Source organism: Aegilops tauschii, chromosome 3 (assembly GCF_002575655.3).
Source record: "Aegilops tauschii subsp. strangulata cultivar AL8/78 chromosome 3, Aet v6.0, whole genome shotgun sequence".
In the NCBI taxonomy this organism is placed as follows: domain Eukaryota; kingdom Viridiplantae; phylum Streptophyta; class Magnoliopsida; order Poales; family Poaceae; genus Aegilops; species Aegilops tauschii.
The window spans coordinates 628,494,602-628,515,529 of NC_053037.3; positions in this window are offsets into that span (position 1 = coordinate 628,494,602).

Consider the following 20,928-nt stretch of genomic DNA (forward strand, 5'->3'; position numbering starts at 1 on the left):
TTCCTTTCACAAAGAAGATAAGAACAAGGGGCTCACCACGGTGGTGCCGGCGACGAGATCGGCGCGGGCGATCGACGGCTGTGAAGACGGGACGGGACGTGACGGACTGCTAAACCTAGACAAATATTGAGGAAAATGGAGCTTGGAGGTCGAGCTTGGAGAGGAGAAAGCTTAAGTAGTGTGGCTTGGGCATTCCATCGAACACCTCATGTGCATAGGAGGTGAGCTAGAGCACCACAAAGCCCTCCCCTTACCGGCCAGAAAAAACAGAGCAGTGTGGAGTGCTCTGCTCGCCGGCGAGGGGGTATATATAGGCACATCATTGGTCCGAGTTCGTGGCTTGAACCGGGACTAAAGGACACCCTTTGGTCCCGGTTCAAGCCACCAACGGGGACCAATGGTGGAGGGCTAGGAGCGAGGCCCAATGGTCCCGCTTCGTCCCACCAACCGGGACCAAAGGGTCCAGACGAACCGGTACCAATGCCCCCACGAGGCCCGGCAGGCCCCTTGGCCTCACGAACCGGGACCAATGCCCCCATGGGTCCCGGTTCGTGACTGAAACGGGACTAATTGGCTTATCTGGCCTGAACCAAAGCCCTGTTTTCTACTAGAGTTTGAAAAGCATTTGTTTTATTTATAAAAAGCACTAACTACGAATTAAGATAATTTGTATCCAGCTCTTGAATGTTTATTATAAGGACAATTTGTTCATTGCACGAACATATAATATTCAAATGTTTGCTAACAACCACAAACTAAAACTGCACACTACATTCTCAAATTTAGATCATAACTAATGAAGAGAGAGAGAGAGAGAGCAAGGTGATGTATATATTATCATGCCCTGCTACCAAACAGCTAAATAAACATGAGGCCTTGAGTTGCTAGCATTTTCTTAAGATCATGAATACATAGCTTCTAGGTGTATACTCATTCTGTATTCTCCAAGTGGAATCGATGAAAGGTGGTACGTCATGACATCACAAATACAATGCAGCCGACGTGCTTTTCATCCAATTTTTGTAACTTACATAAAATTTTGTTGTTCTTGGAATTTTAACTATGAAAATAATATAGTACAAAATACGTTGAATTTTCTACATATATCAAAACCTGTACTACAGAATACAAACTAACACAAAACTTGAGTAGCATATATTAATTGAATCCACCGGTTGCAGCCACTTTGGAACAACTAAGCTTGTAAGAGATTGGACCATACACTGAACAAACTATAATCTGAAACATCCATTCCTATTTTAGAAAAGCAATTTTTAGGTTCGTCAGTTTGGTTCGTCAGTCCATGATTGTTGAGATCTTTTATAACTATTTGGTTCATTTATTGTTTATGACAATTATGCCGACCAACGTGACATAGGTTTTATTTATCTAGGAGGTATGTGAACCGGACATTACAACCGACCCTATTGTCGAGAGGTTAAATTTAGTTGAAGAAGAAAACAATTTCTTGAAGGAAAAAATAAAAAAAATTGAGGAGGAGAAGATGATATTGGAGTTGCATGTTGCGGATGTCGTCAATGGTCACAAGATCAAGATGGATGCAATGCGCTTGAAGATTAGAAAGATTATAAAATATGCCATTCATACCGAGGCTTGGTATCATTATGCCGTTGGATCAATTTTTACCTTGGTTGCGATTATGATCGCATTTGTTTTGGCATTGAAATGTTTTACATAGTTTCAATGTATGGTTTAATTAATTAGATGCTCCGGAGAGCTATATGTTGTTAGATGAGAACTATGTATGTACTTTGGTTTTAATGTGATCATGAACTTCTATTAATTTGGTCTCTTAATTATCTATTCATGATGTTCTGTAATGGTTTTTGATAGTATTAATTATATATAATGCACGCAGATGAACCGGCAACGGATGTATGGTGAAAAACACACCTCCGAGTACATTAAGGGCGTGCATGATTTTCTGGAAGTGGCTGAGGCAAACAAGCAGAATGGTTTTATGTGTTGTCCATGCCCTATATGTGGGAATACGAAGTCTTACTCTAACTCGAAAATCATTCACACCCACCTGCTTTATAAGGGTTTCATGCCACACTATAATGTTTGGACCAAACACGGAGAAATAGGGGTTATGATGGAAGACAACGAAGAAGAAGAGGACGATGAGAACTATGTGCCCCTCGAATACGGTGATGCTGCAAGGGGGGAAGCTGTTGAAGATCAAGAGGAACCAGACGATGTGCCCGATGATGATCTCCGCCTGGTCATTGTTGATGCAAGGAGTCAGTGTGAAAGTCAAAAGGAGAAGGTGAAGTTCGATCGCATGCTAGAGGATCACAAAAAAGGTTTGTACCCCAATTGCGAAGATGGCAACACAAAGCTCGGTACCGTACTGGAATTGCTGCTGTGGAAGGCAGAGAATGTTGTGCCTGACAAAGGATTTGAGAAGCTACTGAAAATATTGAAGAAGAAGCTTCCAAAGGATAACAAATTACCCGACAGTACGTATACACAAAGAAGGTTGTTTGCCCTCTAGGATTGCAGGTGCTGAAGATACATGCATTCCCTAATGACTGCATCCTGTACCGTGGTGCATACAAGGATTTGAAATCATGCCCGGTATGCGGTGCATTGCGGTTTAAGATTAGACGAGATGACCCTGGTGCTGTTGACGGCGAGCGCCCCCGGAAGAGGGTTCCTGCCAAGGTGATGTGGTATGCTCCTATAATACCACAGTTGAGACGCCTGTTCAAAAACAACGAGCATGCCAAGTTGATGCGATGGCACAGAGATGACCGTAAGAAATACAGGAAGTTGAGAACACCCGCCGACGGGTCGCAGTGGAGAAAAATCGAGAGAAATTACTGGGAGGAGTTTGCAGGTGACGCAAGGAACGTATGGTTTGGTTTAAGCACGGATGGCATTAATCCTTTTGGGGAGCAGAGCAGCAATCACAGCACCTGTCCCGTGACTCTATGTATCTATAACCTTCCTCCTTGCCTGTGCATGAAGCGGAAGTTCATTATGATGCCAGTTCTCATCCAAGGCCCTAAGCAACCCGGCAACGACATTCATGTGTACCTAAGGCCAATAGTTGAAGAACTTTTATAGCTGTGGATTGGAAAATGTGTACGTGTGTGGGATGAGCACAAACAGGAGGAATTTGACCTGCATGCATTGCTATTTGTCACCATCAATGATTGGCCTGCTCTCAGTAACCTTTCAGGACAGACAAATAAGGGATACCACACATGCACGCACTGTTTAGATGACACCCAAAGTATATACCTTGACAAATGCAGGAAGAATGTTTACCTGGGGCATCGTCAATTCCTTCCGACCAACCATCAACGTCGAAAGAAAGGCAAGCACTTCAAAGGCGAGGCAGATCACCGGAAGAAGCCCGCCATGCGTACCGGTGATCACGTACTAGCTGTTCCGAATGACGCTGAGGGACGCACACCCATGTGGAAGAAGAAATCTATATTTTGGGACCTACCCTACTACGAAGACCTAGAGGTCCGCTCTTCGATCGACGTGTTGCACGTGACGAAGAACCTTTGCGAGAACCTGCTAGGCTTCTTGGGCGTGTATGGGAAGACAAAAGATACAGTGGAGGCACGGGAGGACCTGCAACGTTTGCGCGAAAAAGACGGCTTGCCTCCAAAGCAGTATGAAGGTCGTACCAGCTACGCTCTTGCCAAAGAAGAGAAGGAAATCTTCTTTGAATGCCTGCTCAGTATGAAGGTCCTGTCTGGCTACTCGTCAAATATAAAGGGAATAATAAATATGGCAGAGAAAAAAATCCAGAACCTAAAGTCTCATGACTGCCACGTGATTATAACGCAACTGCTTCTGGTTGCATTGAGGGGGCTTCTACCAGAAAACGTTCGATTAGCCATTGCGAAGCTATGTTCATTCCTCAATGCAATCTCCCAGAAGGTGATCGATCCAGAAATCCTACCAAGGTTAAGGAGTGATGTGGCGCAATGTCTTGTCAGTTTCGAGCTGGTGTTCCCACCATCCTTCTTCAATATCATGAAGCATGTTTTAGTTCTTCTAGTCGACGAGATTGTCGTTCTGGGCCCTGTATTTCTACACAATATGTTCCCCTTTGAGAGGTTCATGGGAGTTCTAAGGAAATATGTCCGTAACCGCGCTAGGCCAGAAGGAAGCATCTCCATGGGCCATCAAACAGAGGATGACATTGGGTTTTGTGTTGGCTTTATTCCTGACCTTAAGAAGACAGGTCTCCCTCAATCGCGGTATGAGGGGAGACTGGGTGGAAAAGGCACGCTAGGAGGGGACTCAATAGTATGTAGGGACGGGCATTCTTGGTCTCAAGCACACTACACGGTTCTACAGAATTCTACCTTGGTGACCCAGTATGTCGATGAACACAAGAACATTCTGCACTCCAAACAACCGGGCCAGTGTGAGGACTGGATTACATGTGAACACATCAGGAGTTTCGGCAGTTGGTTCCAAACACGTCTCAAGTGTGACAACACTGTTTCCGATGACCTGTACTCGTTGGCAAGGGAACCATCTTCGACTGTAATGACCTACAAAGGGTACGAGATAAATGGGAATACATTTTACACGAGCGCCCAAGATCAAAAGAGCATCAACCAAAACAGTGGTGTCCGCTTCGGTGCAGCAACCAAGAGGGGAAAGGACACATATTATGGTTACATAGTGGACATATGGGAACTTGACTATGGAAATGATATTAAGGTCCCTTTGTTTAAGTGCAAATGGGTCAATCTGTCAGGAGGCGGGGTACAGGTAGACCCACAATACGGAATGACATCAGTGGATCTGAACAATCTAGGGTACACAGATGAGCCATTCGTCCTAGCCAATGATGTGGCGTAGGTTTTCTATGTGAAGGACATGTCTACCAAACCGAGAAAAAGAAAAGACAAGGAGGCGGATACATCATACAATGAGCCAAAGCGCCACATAGTTCTTTCAGGAAAAAGAGACATCGTGGGATTGGAGGGCAAGACAGACGTGTCTGAAGATTATGAAAAGTTTCATGAAATTCCTGCCTTCAAAGTCAAGGCTGACCCAAGCATCCCGTTAAACGATGAAGATTATCCACGTTACGGCGCAATAAGCAAAGAACACAAGCGAAGAAAAGGCGAAGACTTTCTATCAAAAAATATTATGATGATGCCTTCGATGTAGAATATCACTGCAGTTACATTTGAACAAATGAAATCCCTTTGTAACAGATGAGTTTCCGTCCGAAACCCTGATACTTCGAAAGAGATTGTCCATTTTGCAAACGAAGTGCATCCAGTTTTTGCCGTAACCCTCTCAACTTTTTAGCACATGCTATGTGGGTGAAATGATGATACCATGCCAACTTTCAACCTTTTCAGAGTTCATTTGTAGTGCTTTTCAATTTAAGGGTCATTTATCTCAAATAATGAACTAATAGCAAAAAGAATGAACTAATAGCAAAAAGAAAGAACTAATAGAAAAAAGAATGAACTAATAGCAAAAAGAACGAACTAAAAATAATCAATTAAAATATTCTGTTATGATCAACTAAAACAAAACTATAATATCCTTCAATAGCAAAAAGAATCAACTAAAAAGCTTTAATAAAACTCCAATAGCAAAAGGAATCTACTCAAAAACTTTTATAAACCTCTAGTATTATTGAAACTAAAATTATATAAAATTTATGCAACCAAAATTATCAAAGTATTTTCTGTTCAAAACATTAAAAGCAAAAAGAATTTTCATAAAGAATTTTTTTGTTAGAAACTTTAATAGAAAAAGAATTATCATAAAGAATTTTTGTGTTAGAAACTAATATAACAGAATCTGTTTTTGAATATAATGATAAAACATAGTAATATTAAATAGCAGGAAAAAGAATCACTTAAAAATCTATGTTTATAGTAAAGTTATTCAAAAACTAGTGATTCACACAAATTTCAAAAATTTCAAATTTAAACTATTCAAATTGGGAAACAAATGGCACTAACAAATGGCACTAACAAATGATAAAATACAAGCAAAAAAGAAAAGAAAATGAATAATGCAAAAACAGAAAAAAAAACTGGGAAAAATAAAAAATGCCACCTACTGGGCCACTACGGCCTTAATACGACTAGAAACCCTACCATGGGCCAGGATTCAGGCCCGCAGAAGGCCCAGCAGGCCCATCAGGCATAGCAGTGAAAATTAGGCCCGTAAACCTGCAATCAAGAGTAGCTCGAGAGGGGTGCGGCAGTGGGGCTTATAAACCACTTTGCGCCCCTCTCAACTAGCGAGGTGGGACTAAAGTTTTGGGTTCAGGAAGCACGAGGCCTTTGGTCCCGGTTGGCGGCACCAACTTGTACCAAAGGGGGGAATTCGTACCGGTTGGTGGCACCAACCGGGACCAATGCCCCCCTTTAGTCCCGGTTGGTGCCACCAACCTAATTTTTTTATTTAGGTTGTTAGTAGATATCGATTTAAGAAGAAAAAGAAGGAGAGGAAAAAGGAAAATAATAATAGGAAGAAGGAGAAGAAGAAGGAGAAGAAGAGAAGAAAAAAGTAAGGAGAGGAAGTAGAATAAAAAAAGGAGAAGAAGAAGGAATAGAGGAGAACAAGAAAAAATAGAAATATTTTCTTCTTCTCCTCTTTTCCTTCGTCTTCTCCTCTTTTTTTTCTTCTTCTTCTTCTCTTTTTTTTCTTCTTCCACTCTTTTTTTTCTTCTTCTTCTTTTTATCGGGAACGAGGGTGTCGCGGATCGCCGAGGGGTCGAGGGTCGTGAACTAGGGTAGAGGGTCGTGGATCACCGAGCGGTCAAGGGTCATGAACTAGGGTAGAGGGTCGAGGGTCGCCGAGGGGTCGAGGGTCGAGGGTCGAGAGTCGAGGGTCGTCGAGGGGTTGAGGGGTTGAGGATCGCCGAGGGGTCGAGAGGGTGGCCTAGTGTCAAAGTATTGAAGAAATCCATGGCTTCATCATTAGCCCGAAGTAACCGGGGCATCATGGTACGAATTTATCCAAAGTTGTTTTGGAATGGAGTCCAGGGTAGGATGATCCGCCTTTTGGTACGAATTTCAGCAAATGCCTTCCAAATAGCGATATTCGGAAGGCTCTTGTTGTACTTTGTACCAAAAAGCGAATTATCCTATCTGGGACTCCGTTCCAAAACAACTTTGGAGAGCTTCGTACCATCATGCGCCTGTTATTTTTGCCTAATAATGAAGACATGGTTCTGTTGAATCCTTTGACACTAGACAAACGTGACATGAGGGGGTCGAGGGTCGGGAACTAGGGTAGAGGGTTGTGGATCGCCGAGCGGTCGAGGGTCATCAACTAGCTAGGGTCGAGGATCGCCGAGGAAGTTGTTTTGGAATGGAGTCCCAGATAGGGTGATCCGCCTTTTGTTACGAATTTCAGCAAATGCCTTCCAAATAGCGATATTCGGAAGGCTCTTGCTGTACTTTGTACCAAAAAGCGAATTATCCTATCTGGGACTCCGTTGCAAAACAACTTTGGAGAGCTTCGTACCATCATGCCCCTGTTACTTTCACCTAATGATGAAGACATGGTTTTGTTGAATCCTTTGACACTAGACAAACGTGACATGAGGGGGTCGAGGGTCGGGAACTAGGGTAGACGGTTGTGGATCGCCGAGCGGTCGAGGGTCGTCAACTAGCTAGGGTCGAGGATCGCCGAGGGGTAGAGAGGTGGCCTAGTGTCATAGTATTGAAGAAATCCATGGCTTCATCATTAGCCGGAAGTAACCGGGGCATGATGGTACGAATTTCTCCAAAGTTGTATTGGAATGGAGTCCCAGATAGGATGATCCGCCTTTTGTTACGAATTTCAGCAAATGCCTTCCAAATAGCGATATTCGGAAGGCTCTTGCTGTACTTTGTACCAAAAAGCGAATTTCCTATCTGGGACTCCGTTGCAAAACAACTTTGGAGAGCTTCGTACCATCATGCGCCTGTTATTTTTGCCTAATAATGAAGACATGGTTCTGTTGAATCCTTTGACACTAGACAAACGTGACATGAGGGGGTCGAGGGTCGGGAACTAGGGTAGAGGGTTGTGGATCGCCGAGCGGTCGAGGGTCATCAACTAGCTAGGGTCGAGGATCGCCGAGGAAGTTGTTTTGGAATGGAGTCCCAGATAGGGTGATCCGCCTTTTGTTACGAATTTCAGCAAATGCCTTCCAAATAGCGATATTCGGAAGGCTCTTGCTGTACTTTGTACCAAAAAGCGAATTATCCTATCTGGGACTCCGTTGCAAAACAACTTTGGAGAGCTTCGTACCATCATGCGCCTGTTACTTTCACCTAATGATGAAGACATGGTTTTGTTGAATCCTTTGACACTAGACAAACGTGACATGAGGGGGTCGAGGGTCGGGAACTAGGGTAGACGGTTGTGGATCGCCGAGCGGTCGAGGGTCGTCAACTAGCTAGGGTCGAGGATCGCCGAGGGGTAGAGAGGTGGCCTAGTGTCATAGTATTGAAGAAATCCATGGCTTCATCATTAGCCGGAAGTAACCGGGGCATGATGGTACGAATTTCTCCAAAGTTGTATTGGAATGGAGTCCCAGATAGGATGATCCGCCTTTTGTTACGAATTTCAGCAAATGCCTTCCAAATAGCGATATTCGGAAGGCTCTTGCTGTACTTTGTACCAAAAAGCGAATTTCCTATCTGGGACTCCGTTGCAAAACAACTTTGGAGAGCTTCGTACCATCATGCGCCTGTTACTTTCACCTAATGATGAAGACATGGTTTTGTTGAATCCTTTGACACTAGACAAACGTGACATGAGGGGGTCGAGGGTCGGGAACTAGGGTAGAGGGTTGTGGATCGCCGAGCGGTCGAGGGTCGTCAACTAGCTAGAGTCGAGGATCGCCGAGGGGTCGAGAGGTGGCCTAGTGTCAAAGTATTGAAGAAATCCATGGCTTCATCATTAGCCGGAAGTAACCGGGGCATGATGGTACGAATTTCTCCAAAGTTGTATTGGAATGGAGTCACGGATAGGATAATCCGCCTTTTGGTACGAATTTCAGCAAAGGCCTTCCAAATAGCGATATTCGGAAGGCTCTTGCTGTACTTTGTACCAAAAAGCGAATTTCCTATCTGGGACTCCGTTGCAAAACAACTTTGGAGAGCTTCGTACCATCATGCGCCTGTTACTTTCACCTAATGATGAAGACATGGTTTTGTTGAATCCTTTGACACTAGACAAACGTGACATGAGGGGGTCGAGGGTCGGGAACTAGGGTAGAGGGTTGTGGATTGCCGAGCGGTCGAGGGTCGTCAACTAGCTAGAGTCGAGGATCGCCGAGGGGTCGAGAGGTGGCCTAGTGTCAAAGTATGAAGAAATCCATGGCTTCATCATTAGCCGGAAGTAACCGGGGCATGATGGTACGAATTTCTCCAAAGTTGTATTGGAATGGAGTCACGGATAGGATAATCCGCCTTTTGGTACGAATTTCAGCAAAGGCCTTCCAAATAGCGATATTCGGAAGGCTCTTGCTGTACTTTGTACCAAAAAGCGAATTATCCTTTGGGACTCCGTTCCAAAACAACTTTGGAGAGCTTCGTACCATCATGCGCCTGTTACTTTCGCCTAGTGATGAAGACATGGTTTTGTTGAATCCTTTGAGACTACACAAATGTCGGGCAAGCATGAGAGAGAGGCGGTCCATATACCACCTCTCCGACAACATCGACACGAGGGGGGGTCGATATACCCCCTCCCCAATAACATTTGTTTCTATGTATATGTCGTCGTTGTCGATATACCCCCTCTCGGATAACTTCGACATGAGGGGGGGTCGATATATATACCCCCTCCCCGATAACATTTTTTTCTATGTATATGTCGTCGTTGTTGATATACCCCCTCCCCGATAACTTTGACATATCCATCTCTCATGTTTGTATATTAATTGCCATGTTGTAATATTTGCAGAAACTATGGATCATCAAAGAGACTTCGAACAAGAAGAGATATTGGGGGACATAATCCGCGACGAAGGTGATGTAGTCTTGTCGTTTATCAACGACATCGAAGAAGGTCTGCAAGGAGAGGAAGCAGGCTGCGTTGATCAAACAATAGAGGAGGGTCCTGATCATGATGGTGGCTCCGGCGACCGTGATGACGGCTCCGGTGACCGAACGGAGTCGGGATCAGCTGTTGCAAAGTCCGGCGAGGTATATATATATATAAATTAAGCCTGTGCTGACTAGCTAATTGTGCATTAATTGTTTTGGTATGTACATATATTAACTCTTCTTTCTTCTTTTATATAGCCCTCCGGATCAAGCATTACTTCAGTAAAGAAACGAGGCCCAAAGAAAAAGTTGCGCCCGGATGAAAGGTTCACGATCATAGAAATCGCGTGCGATGGCCCACCGATTAAACCCTTCCGGAACAAGGAAGCATTTTCTGCTCAGTGCGGGGTTTTTGTTAGGGACATGATCCCGATCAGCATCGACCTATCGAATGAGCCTAAGAAGGAAGAGCTTCTTCAAGTTTCTTTTGTCGAAGATAGACAGAAAGAAGATCTTTGGAAAGCGCTGAAGGTAAATTTCACCCTACCGGAAGAGGAGGATCCGGAGAATCCAGTTATAGAGCCATTGATCAAGTCCTATGCTCTCAAGAAGATGGCAGATCTATTCAGGAGGTGGAAGAATGAGTTCAAAACAACGTATGTTGACCAAGACAAGACTCCAGAATTCACCGGCTGATTTGAGAAGATAAGAGATCACTGGCCCGCATTTGTGGCCAACAAGACATCGGAGAGGAGTAAGAAGATGTCAGCGACTAACAAGATAAGTGCTGCAAAAAAGGAGCATTACCATCGCATGGGGTCAGGTGGCTACCTCAAAGCCCGACCGTTGTGGGACAAGGCTGAGCAGGACCTGATTGCTAAAGGGGTCGAACCAGAGACATTGCACTGGCCAGACCATTGTAGGACTTGGTTTTTCGGGGCTGGTGGAACATTGGACCTTGAAACAGGGAAGTGCTGCTGTACGGTCGAGCAATGTGCAACACCCGTCACGAAGCTTCGGAAAGCAATCAACGAAGTGCGGGAAGGGAAGTTCGTTCCCGATAGAGAGAACGACGAGCTCACAAGGGCCCTCGGGAATCCTAAGCACCCTGGACGAACACGAGGCACACCAGGCTCCGTTGCGTGGAAGGTTTGGTTCCCGGACATAGGCGGTTACAAAACCTAAGAGAGGAGGAGGAAAGTGGAGCAGAGCGAACTGCAGGAGCTCAAGGTAAGGGTAAGAAAGCTAGAGGAACGAGATGTTGAGAACCAGCAGCTGCGAGATCCTGCCCAAGATGCTACCCCAGAAGCTACCCCGCCATCTCAGCGGAGAAGCAGCGTGGCTTCCACCGAGCTCGTTCAGCAGCCTGACTTGACAGGTCCTAGCTACCCCATGGATTTTATCACGGATTCACACCAGTGCCACCTTATGACGCAATGGGATCAGCTCAAAGTCAAGGCGGCTGTCGGCTCTGTGTTCCCTCCTTCACCCGGAGCAAACTTTCACTGTCGTCCGATTCCACGAGGCTATGTTGTTGTGATGGTGGACGAAATAATGGAGGGATTTGAGGAGCTCCAGCTTGACCACCCTACAGGTGATGGGGAGACTCACCTGGGTCTTGCTATGCATACTCCGTGTCTACGGCGGAAGGAGCACATCAAGCTTCAGAACTTCACGGCTCCTGCTAGTCAGCTGGGCACTCCGCCTTATCCGCCTCCTCCTCCTCCTCCGGCGAGTGATCAGGGCACTCCGCCAACTGCTCCGGCGCGTGAGGGCGGCAGTACTCCGCCTCCTTCTTTGCCTGCTCCGGCGCGTCCGAGCAGCCCGCCTCCTCCTTCCCCTCTTCGTAAGCGACGGCGGAACACAGACGCCGCCGCTCCGGCTGCTCCGGCGCATCGTAGCAGTCTACCTCCTGCTGCTCCGCCTCTTAAGTAACGGTAGAAGACAGCTGCAGCCGCTCCGGCTGCTCCGGCGTCTAGCACTACAGCCAGAGGCGGGAGGCAATACAGATACGGTCCATCGTCTCTCAAGCCTCTAGAACGGGAGGTAGTACAGCCAGAAGCGGAATGGAGAAAAGGGAAACAAATTCCCCAGCTTGGCGAATAAGCGAAGCAATCGTGCCCCCCGCTCAGTGTGTCTAGCAATATGGTCGCTAATCTTCCGGGGTGCTGCCCGGTACCGATCCTGGAGATTACATGGCCGACGACCTGGTACTTCCCTAACAATGATGATGCGAAGATTTCATGATTGGTACATGGACATCTGCAGGAAGTCTGGGAAAAAATACTTTGTCGCTATCGGTTAAAGAGGAGCACGACCTCGTTGGTATTGATTTGTTGTTAGTTCCATATGAGGAGTTCTTCCAGGTTTTCAATCAAAAGGCCCTCGATAAAACAATCATCACTTGCTACTGTCTGTAAGTACTACTTCTCTGTAATTAGTTAAGTCTCTATATATATCTCAGCTCTTTCATTGCATGTACATATAATTATCCTCACTATATTATGCAGATTGAAGATCGCCGAATTGAAGAAAAGACAAGTAGGTGATATTGGGTTCATTAACACAAATCTCATGGATGAATGGAGTGTTAAACATGATGCCAGACAAACCGAGGCCAAGTTGCTCACATCGTTACTTTGAAATCAAAACAAAGCTACAATACTCTTTCCTTACGAATACAAGTGAGTGTTACTGTCTTGTGCATATTCGGTTTCCCTTATTAGTCAAGGTTATAGTAATGTAATTGATGAGTTATGCATGCATGCGCAGGTTCCACTTTATTCTGCTAGAGATTAAACTTGAGCAGGGACTAGTGACCATCATAGACTCCAAACGAAAAAATCTGGAGGACTATGCGACCATGACTAAAATGCTCGAGAAGTAAGTTCAATCGATCATTATCGCACCATATCGGCAACTTTGTTCATTTCCTGATATCAAGTAATTGTTTTCTTTGTCTGGCAGGGTTTGGAAAAAGTTCACCGCACAAGCTCCGGGACTGCCGGCGCAACTGCGATTTGACCACCCGAAAGTAAGTACTAGCTACTAGCTAGTTCCGCGCATCTCCCATTGATTCTAGCTAGTTCCATCAATACCATTTATCATGCTTTGCTTATCAGTTTGGTTGACCTTTATTTCTTGTAAAGTGGTTGTGGCAGGAACCCGAGAATGATTTGTGTGGATACTACATTTGCGAGTTCATCCACCACACCACCTGTGAGCGGGGCTACTCTAAATAACAATATGAAGTGCGTAAGCAATAATATTCACAATTTTATTTTATTACCATCATTTGTGTTGAGTTTCATTCATATATATGTATTGACCCCCTTCTTGAAATTAGATGTGGCAGACGCGGGATGAACTCCTACCACAAGATCACATACGAGCAATTCAAGAGGAATTGGCTGGATTCTTTCTTGACCACGTCATCGACAAACACGGAGAATACCATGTGGAAGTTGAGTTCAGATGTTAGGGGACGCAAGAGATCTTATATTGTATATATATATGTAGCCAATAGCGTCGGATAGATATACGAAAACTTGTTGTTCGACCAATCTATCGGAGAAGGAGAGGTCGATCACTTCTCTCTGTGTATATATGTTCATGACGATCTTCTGTACTGAATGGTTTCCTTCATTTGCTTACTAGCTAGCTAGCGTGTCGAGTCCTCTCTATACGTAGCGTCGACCAAGCACGGAGATAAGAGAGGACACTCCTCTCTATTAGCTAGCTAACACAATATAGGAAACCCCTAAATTAACCCTACAAAACCCCCAAAACCCCGCAAACCCCCCCCCTTCAGAAAAAAAACCCAGCCCCTGAACTGCTGACGCGTGGAAGCCCTTTGGTCCCGGTTGGTGGCACCAACCGGGACAAAAGGCCCTCCTGCATGGGCAAGCCGCTCCGGCCACGTGGAGCCCCATATGTCCCGGTTCCCGACCGAACCGGGACTAAAGGTAGAGGGCTTTCGCTACGACCCTTTAGTCCCGGTTCGGGAACCGGGACAAATGGCCCTCACGAACCGGTTCGAATGGCCCTTTTTCTACTAGTGTAGTGACACCATATTAATTAATTGCATCTACACAGGGATTGCGCATTCTTATTATTTTTCTTGATAGCGAACTGTTGATGACCAGCAAGAACGGGCTGTAGAAGGTTTGAAGCTTCGTCCCCGGCAGAGTCGCCAAAATGTGTGTTCACACACGAACACGTCATCGTGTATCCTCGACGCCGTGGGTGACGCGCCACGGCTCATGTTGAAGGAGACCCGACCGAAATCGCGGTACACAAGCAACCCGACGGGCGCTTTGTAGACCCGAAACCCAACACACTTGGGAGGGATCCCATCAGGGTTTGCAACAGCTATGGGTTGTGCTAGGTAGACCTGATCACCCCTAAGGCCTTGCAGATTTGCTTCCCCCCCAATCTTGAATAATGACGAAGGACGACGAGAAAGATACAAGGGAGAGAGATAAAAAGTAGATGAAGAAGCAAAATTAGTAGATTGATTTGCTCGATAGTGTGTTTTTCAATCGGCCATCACCTCTCATCTATTTATGATGCGGCTGGACTTGCCGTACAAGGAAATGACTCCATATCGCATCCAAATCTTTTCAAAATTACTTGAACACGGATTTAGGTAAATCAAAGACATCAATTCGGTTTTTGGGTCTCACAGGCCATAGCTGACCTTGGATGAACATGTTCCCAAAAGAAAATTTAAATGTTTCGAGGAGAAAAACAATTTTTGTGTTCAACGTTTTTCCATTCGAGTTCACCTTGAGGACCAAATCGCGCATGCGACCCATTAGACATCACCCACACGGGTGCCGAGGCCATCTTTTACTAATGGTCGATCTGCAGTGCATCGGCTTCAACTTTTGCATACGAGATGAATTCCATATCTAAATAAATTATATCGAGGAGATAAGACAATCCATGTAGAAAACTCCATCATCAGAGGTTGTCTTCGAGGCGTAATCGTCCAAATAGTACTCTGAATGGAAAATTTCGACATTTCGAGTACAATTTCGCCCTCGATATGAGACCGGATAGTGACGACCCAAACATCAAAGTTGTTCATTTCAACCACATGGTGATTTTTTATATTGGACACTTTTTCATTTGATGCCTTCTTAATCATGTTTTCTGCCACGCAAAAAGCTGGTGTCAACACGTCGTTGAACTCATGATCCATAATGCCGATCTCAACAGGAAATACTACTTCCAAGGAAATGCATCTCAAACAGTTGAAGCCCATTCTTGTTAGTACCAGACGGCTAGGCCTTGCTTGTGTGCTGTGCAACAGCAAGAACTGACGGGTCATCTCTGAATATTGAAGCATATGTACACATGGGTCGGTGGCGGTCAAACATGACAGAAGATAATGGCGGTAAATTGCGAGATCGTGTACTAATTAATACGGGATTGAGATGCCCCTGTGGGATGGTAGCAGCAGTTATCGTTGCATCTCTATAAAGGATTTACAACCTACTGTTTTTATGTTGCTTCAGTATTCTTGAATTTTGGTGTCAGGCTGATATTACATTTTTTATCTCAATGCATGGCACACACCAGAATTATCTAAGTACTCTACTGTTTTTGTATTCTTGAATCTCGGTGCCAGGGTGGTAGTACATTTTGAATCTAGGCAGTAAAGTATGAGTTGAGCTTAGATGCAATCAGCTGGCTTGTGATATGCCACATGCGCGCTTGTATGGGGAAACTCCAAAGTCAACTATGGATGGTGCAATTGTTTGATTTAGCTGAGACATCTTTTGAAGTTAGAACAGTGTGACTTTAATTCAAATTTGTGGGTTCGAAGGATGTGGTGACCTTACATATTATTTGATAGTTGGCCCTTTACCGAAAAAGGGTTTCCCCCGATTTTTATTCCAAAGCAAACCACCATTGTACACATCGCAATGCTGGGGTGAGCAGCACATCAAGCCCAAAGAAAAGAAAAACAAATAAATGCCAACAGCGGCAGCTCGACAAAGCACAGAAGACCCATGACCGTTGCGCCCTCCGAAAACAAACCACCACAGCCCAAGGCTCTGATCTACCATGAACTAAGCAGCACCTCCAAGAAGGAATGCGACGCCGACGACGCTGCTGTCTGGACAAGTCCTACGGTTTTCCCCAGTACGCGGAGGGAGGTGGGGGATAGCTACTCCCGACACCGTCCAAGAAGGATAGTGGCACCCGCCGGTGTCACCCCATCGGAGCCGGACGAACCGGCAAGGATTTCTCCCGCACGCCAAACCCCACCGGCCAACCGAAGCCAACCAGCCAAACCACCGCCCAACCATGCGCCATCACTGTTGCGCCGCCACCAACGTCGTCTCTCTGCGAGCACCACCACTAGGCCAAGAAGACCGGAGAGAAGATCCAAGCGACGGGAGCAGCAGCACCAAGGCCGAGCAGGAGGGAACCACCTCCACCGCCGTCGTGCGGGAGGCCCGCGCCTCCGCCGCCGTCGCCTGAAATGGGCCCCGGAGCACCAAGTTTTCGTATATCTATCCGACGCTACTGGCTACATATATATATATATACAATATAAGATCTCTTACATCCCCTGACATCTGAACTCAACTTCCCGCGGGTTCAGCAATATCGCGGCACGGCCAGGCCTGAAATGGGCCCGCGATCCCCGCCGACAACGCTGCAGCAGGCTGGCGTCGACGCCACCAGCATCCCGCCGATCATCGCCGCTCCACCGCCTCCTGAGGGCCACGCCAACGCCACGCCTGTCGCCGGCCCGTCCTGGCTCAGATGGGGCCCGAAGGGCCCAGATCTCGGCAGGGCGGGCGCCGCCAGCCAAGCCACCGCACTGCCCCGCCGCCAACGGCGCCGCCGCCGCCCAGAGCTCGCCCCCTCCTGCGAAAGGAAACCCCGCCACCGCGCAGGACCTCCGCCGCCTGAAGACACCGCCCGGAGTGCTCCGTCCCACGCCGGAGGAACCCTAGATAGGTAAGGGCTGGGGGCCGCCGCCGCCAACGTCGCCCGGGCCAGGCCCGCGGCGGGCGCCGGCGACGGCGGCAGGGAGGAGGAGGAGAGAGGGGGAGGGCTCGCGGGGAAGGAGCGGAGGCGCGGCTGGGCACCTGCGGAGGCGACACGGTCGCGATCGAGACGAGGTAGTTGGCCCTTTTGAACCCTTTTTAAACTGCCACAAGTAGGGCTAGCAAAGTGTGCTCACGATTTTAAAGATCTCCCAGCACTATGTCTTGTTACCTTTCTTAGAGTTGTGTCGAATATTATTGTACAAGGTAGGTTACAGTTGGACCTGGATTTGGACTGTGTGTAGATAGGATATGAAGTCGTGTCCAAATAGGACACTTGTATCCTAAACCTCTCATATATGGATGGGTTGACACGCGATGTAACCTATGCAAACATAATAACACATGTACGTAGGGGAAGCCGGTGGCGCGTGCCAGCACCCGAGTGGCCGGCATGCGTTATTGTGACAGTGTCACGGGGACGAGCGCCCGTAGTCAGGCCCCGAAGATGTAGCCATGATGAGGAACTTGTTAACAAATGTCAGTGTCGTGCTTGTGTGATTGCTTGGTCCTTGATAGATTAACTGTGCGCCTCGGATTAATTCTAACAACCTTCCGTTTGTCCTTGCATCCGTCAAAGCTGTCGCACATCCATCTATTCTACATTCCATGACCCTAGTCCAGGACCAGAATTACCTGATATTGATAGTTGAAGGGGAGGTGCGTGTGAAACTGTAGTCAAGGGGCGAACTCTAAGCCAATTTTCACTATTTCTGCCTAGCTTGTGTGCAGCGACCGCAAGAACAAAGAATTGAAGGATAACCTCTGAATATTGAAGATAATGGCGTTAAAATCGCGAGATCGTGTACTAATTGATACGGGATCAAGATGCTGTATGCTGTCGTGGGATCTTAATAACATAGGCTTGGACACTGCAGTTTTTGTATTGGTTCCGTATTTTCTTGAATCTCGGTGCTAGGCTGGTAGTACATTTTAAACTCACTGCATGGCACACAATAGGATTATCTTTTGTCCGATAAGTACTAAAGTATGAATTGATCGTAGATGCAGCCAGCTGGTTTGGGATATGCCAAATGCGCGCGCGCATGGTTTGTATGATTGATGGAATAAAATCTTCCATTTTCATGCACGATACTCCAGTATTACTATTACATCTGAGATCGAGTGAGATCATGGATAGCAAACGAAGACCAACTAACCAACTCTTGTGCCTATAAATAGGAGGCCTTGCTAGCAAGCACTCACATCAACCAAAGCTTCCAGAAAACACTTCCAGTTTGCTGGCTAGACCTTCAAGCCGCAACATCCTTCGCCCGCTAGCTCTTGCAATGGCTCCCAACTCCATGCTTAAGATGGCCGCCATTTTCACGCTGGCCCTGTTCGCTGCACAGCTGCTAATGGCCACGCCGACGGCGGCGTCAGCAAGCGTCTGCTATCAGACAGCGTATAAGTGGTGCATCGGGAGCGCTAATCCTATTTTCAGTGCTGTCTACTGCGAAACTGAGGCTTTCAAGATTTGTCAGTACTGTCCGTGAGGCATGGCAAAGAGGAAGAGGAATACAACACATGCACCTCACCCGGGTGCCGACTATCTTTCCTCGTTTATTAGCTTTATGACTTGTGAGAGTCCCCGTATTTTCTTTCCTTTACTTCCATTTATCATGTGTCAGTTGCTTAACAAGGTATTTGCCTTCTTTGGGGTCAACATGTTACTGTGGTTGTACCAAAGATCCCTCGAATAAACTGTTCCTTCATTTTCGCCAATGGCTGCCATATCAGCAATGCCCTCTCTCTCTCTCTCTCTCTCTCTCTCTGAAATATGCCACATGGGCATTCCTTTGCGGCATTTTCATGTGAGTTGAAAATAACTGTGTAAGAAAAATAAAGTATGATAAAAAATATATACGGGAGTCGCAAGCTGGGTTGCAAATATCATCTGTAGTCGAAGCTTCTGGCACAAAACGAGCATTCCAATCGTTGCTAACCATGCATCTCGGTGAAGTCGATACATACGAAGGCCATCGTTGCTAACCATGTTCGACATTATGGAGAGATTTCTTCCTGGCCTTCTTGTATCGAGAAGCACTGCACACCGGACAGCTTGTTTTTTCCGCGTGCTCCTTCCGATAAATTATGCAATCGTTGATGCATGCATGGTATCTAACATGCGGCAGATCAAGAGGGCACACGATCTGCTTTGCCTCATCCACACTAGTAGGACATAGATTCCCCACGGGAAGAACATCCTTTAGGTATTTGAGATGCTCATCAAGGCTAGTGTCGGTCCATTTGTTTTTAGCCTTGGTCTTCAGGAGTTGGAGCGTGAAACTCAAGAGGGTCACCTCAGGATTGCAACCATCATACAATGGAGTGTTCGAGTCTACCACCAGTTGCTACAGGTTAGACTCCTCTCTAGAAGCATCTCTCTCAGTACTCGTCTCCTTGTGAAGCAGTGCTTGAACATGAGGGTCCCGCACGATTGAACTTAGTACCGACAAACTCTGCAGCGTGGAGTCCACGTTCTCTCCGCCGCCATGTACGGCCCCTTCTCCTCCGCCATGTGCGGCCCCTTCTCCGCCGCCATGTCCGGCCTCTTCCCCGCCGCCATTATCGATCATCTCTTTGTTTTGCCCCGTGTCGTCATTGCCTGCCCCGTCGGCGTCCTCAACATCATCATCCTCATCTTCAATTATCCACCGAGTATAGCCATGCATGAAACTAGCCATGAGCAGGCGTGCTTCGACATGACCATCGTGATAGTGGTCGAGCCAAACTATTTCTTTGCATCTTCGACACGGACATAAAACCTCTGTCAAGTTATTTTCTTTCATGTCCTGCACCGCCGACCACAACCACCTGTCAACCATCGATCCACTGACCATCGTGAACACCTGCATGGTAATAATAAAGAATTTGACTATAAAAATGTGTGCATGCATCAAAGTCATGCAAAAATTCGGCATGACCTTCCCTAAAAATAGGACATATAGATCTAGAGTTTTCCCGGAATTCGCCGAAATGGAAATAAATCGACATTTCGGCAAAACATAGGCAACTCACAAGCACAATTCGGCGTCAATTCATGCCACACACACAATTTCTATCATATCGCCCGATTATGTCATATCGCACACACATACACATATTTCAATTCTTGCAAAAGCATAAATTTTTAATCACCTCTATCTCGAGATCGAGCAAACGGTGGAGATGATGATGCAGTAGGGAGATCAAAAGTGGATAAAGCTCTTCTTGACAAGGCTAGATCTAGTTAGGGGGTACATAGGTCACTTCACTAAATGCTATATCTACCTAGCTAGCTAATTTGGGAGGAGACAACTTCAACTAGTGGAGGGGGAAGGAAAACGAGAAAGGAGATGCATTAATGGAGGTTGTGTAAGTTAGCTAGAAGTAATAAAGAGAGAGAAAGGTAGATAGAAGGAGAGTAATGGGGGGAGAAGTAGTGAGGAAGAAGCAATGTGAGGGAGAGAGGAGGTGGGAGGTAGGGGAAAGTGAGGAAGATAGGACGGGGGAGGGGGAGGGGGAGGGAAAAGGTGGTATATGCTGCGGCTTAACAGTAGTGCTGGTCCTAAACGGTGCTACTTCTAACAACATAGCAGCAGCGCACTTACGGCACACGCGCTACTGCTATGAGGGGCCGGCCATGTGGCCAGTTTCAAAATTAGCAGTAGCGCCACCAAAGAAAGCGCGCTACTACTATAACTTTATCAGTAGCGCAGTTAGCAAGACCGCGCTACTGCTAAACCTAGGGTGGCGGAATTGTCGGTCAATTTTTGTAGCAGCGTGGTTCCAGCGAGCCGCCCTACTACTAAGTGAGTAGCAGTAGCGCTTGTTTTTTTCCGCGCTACTGCTAATTA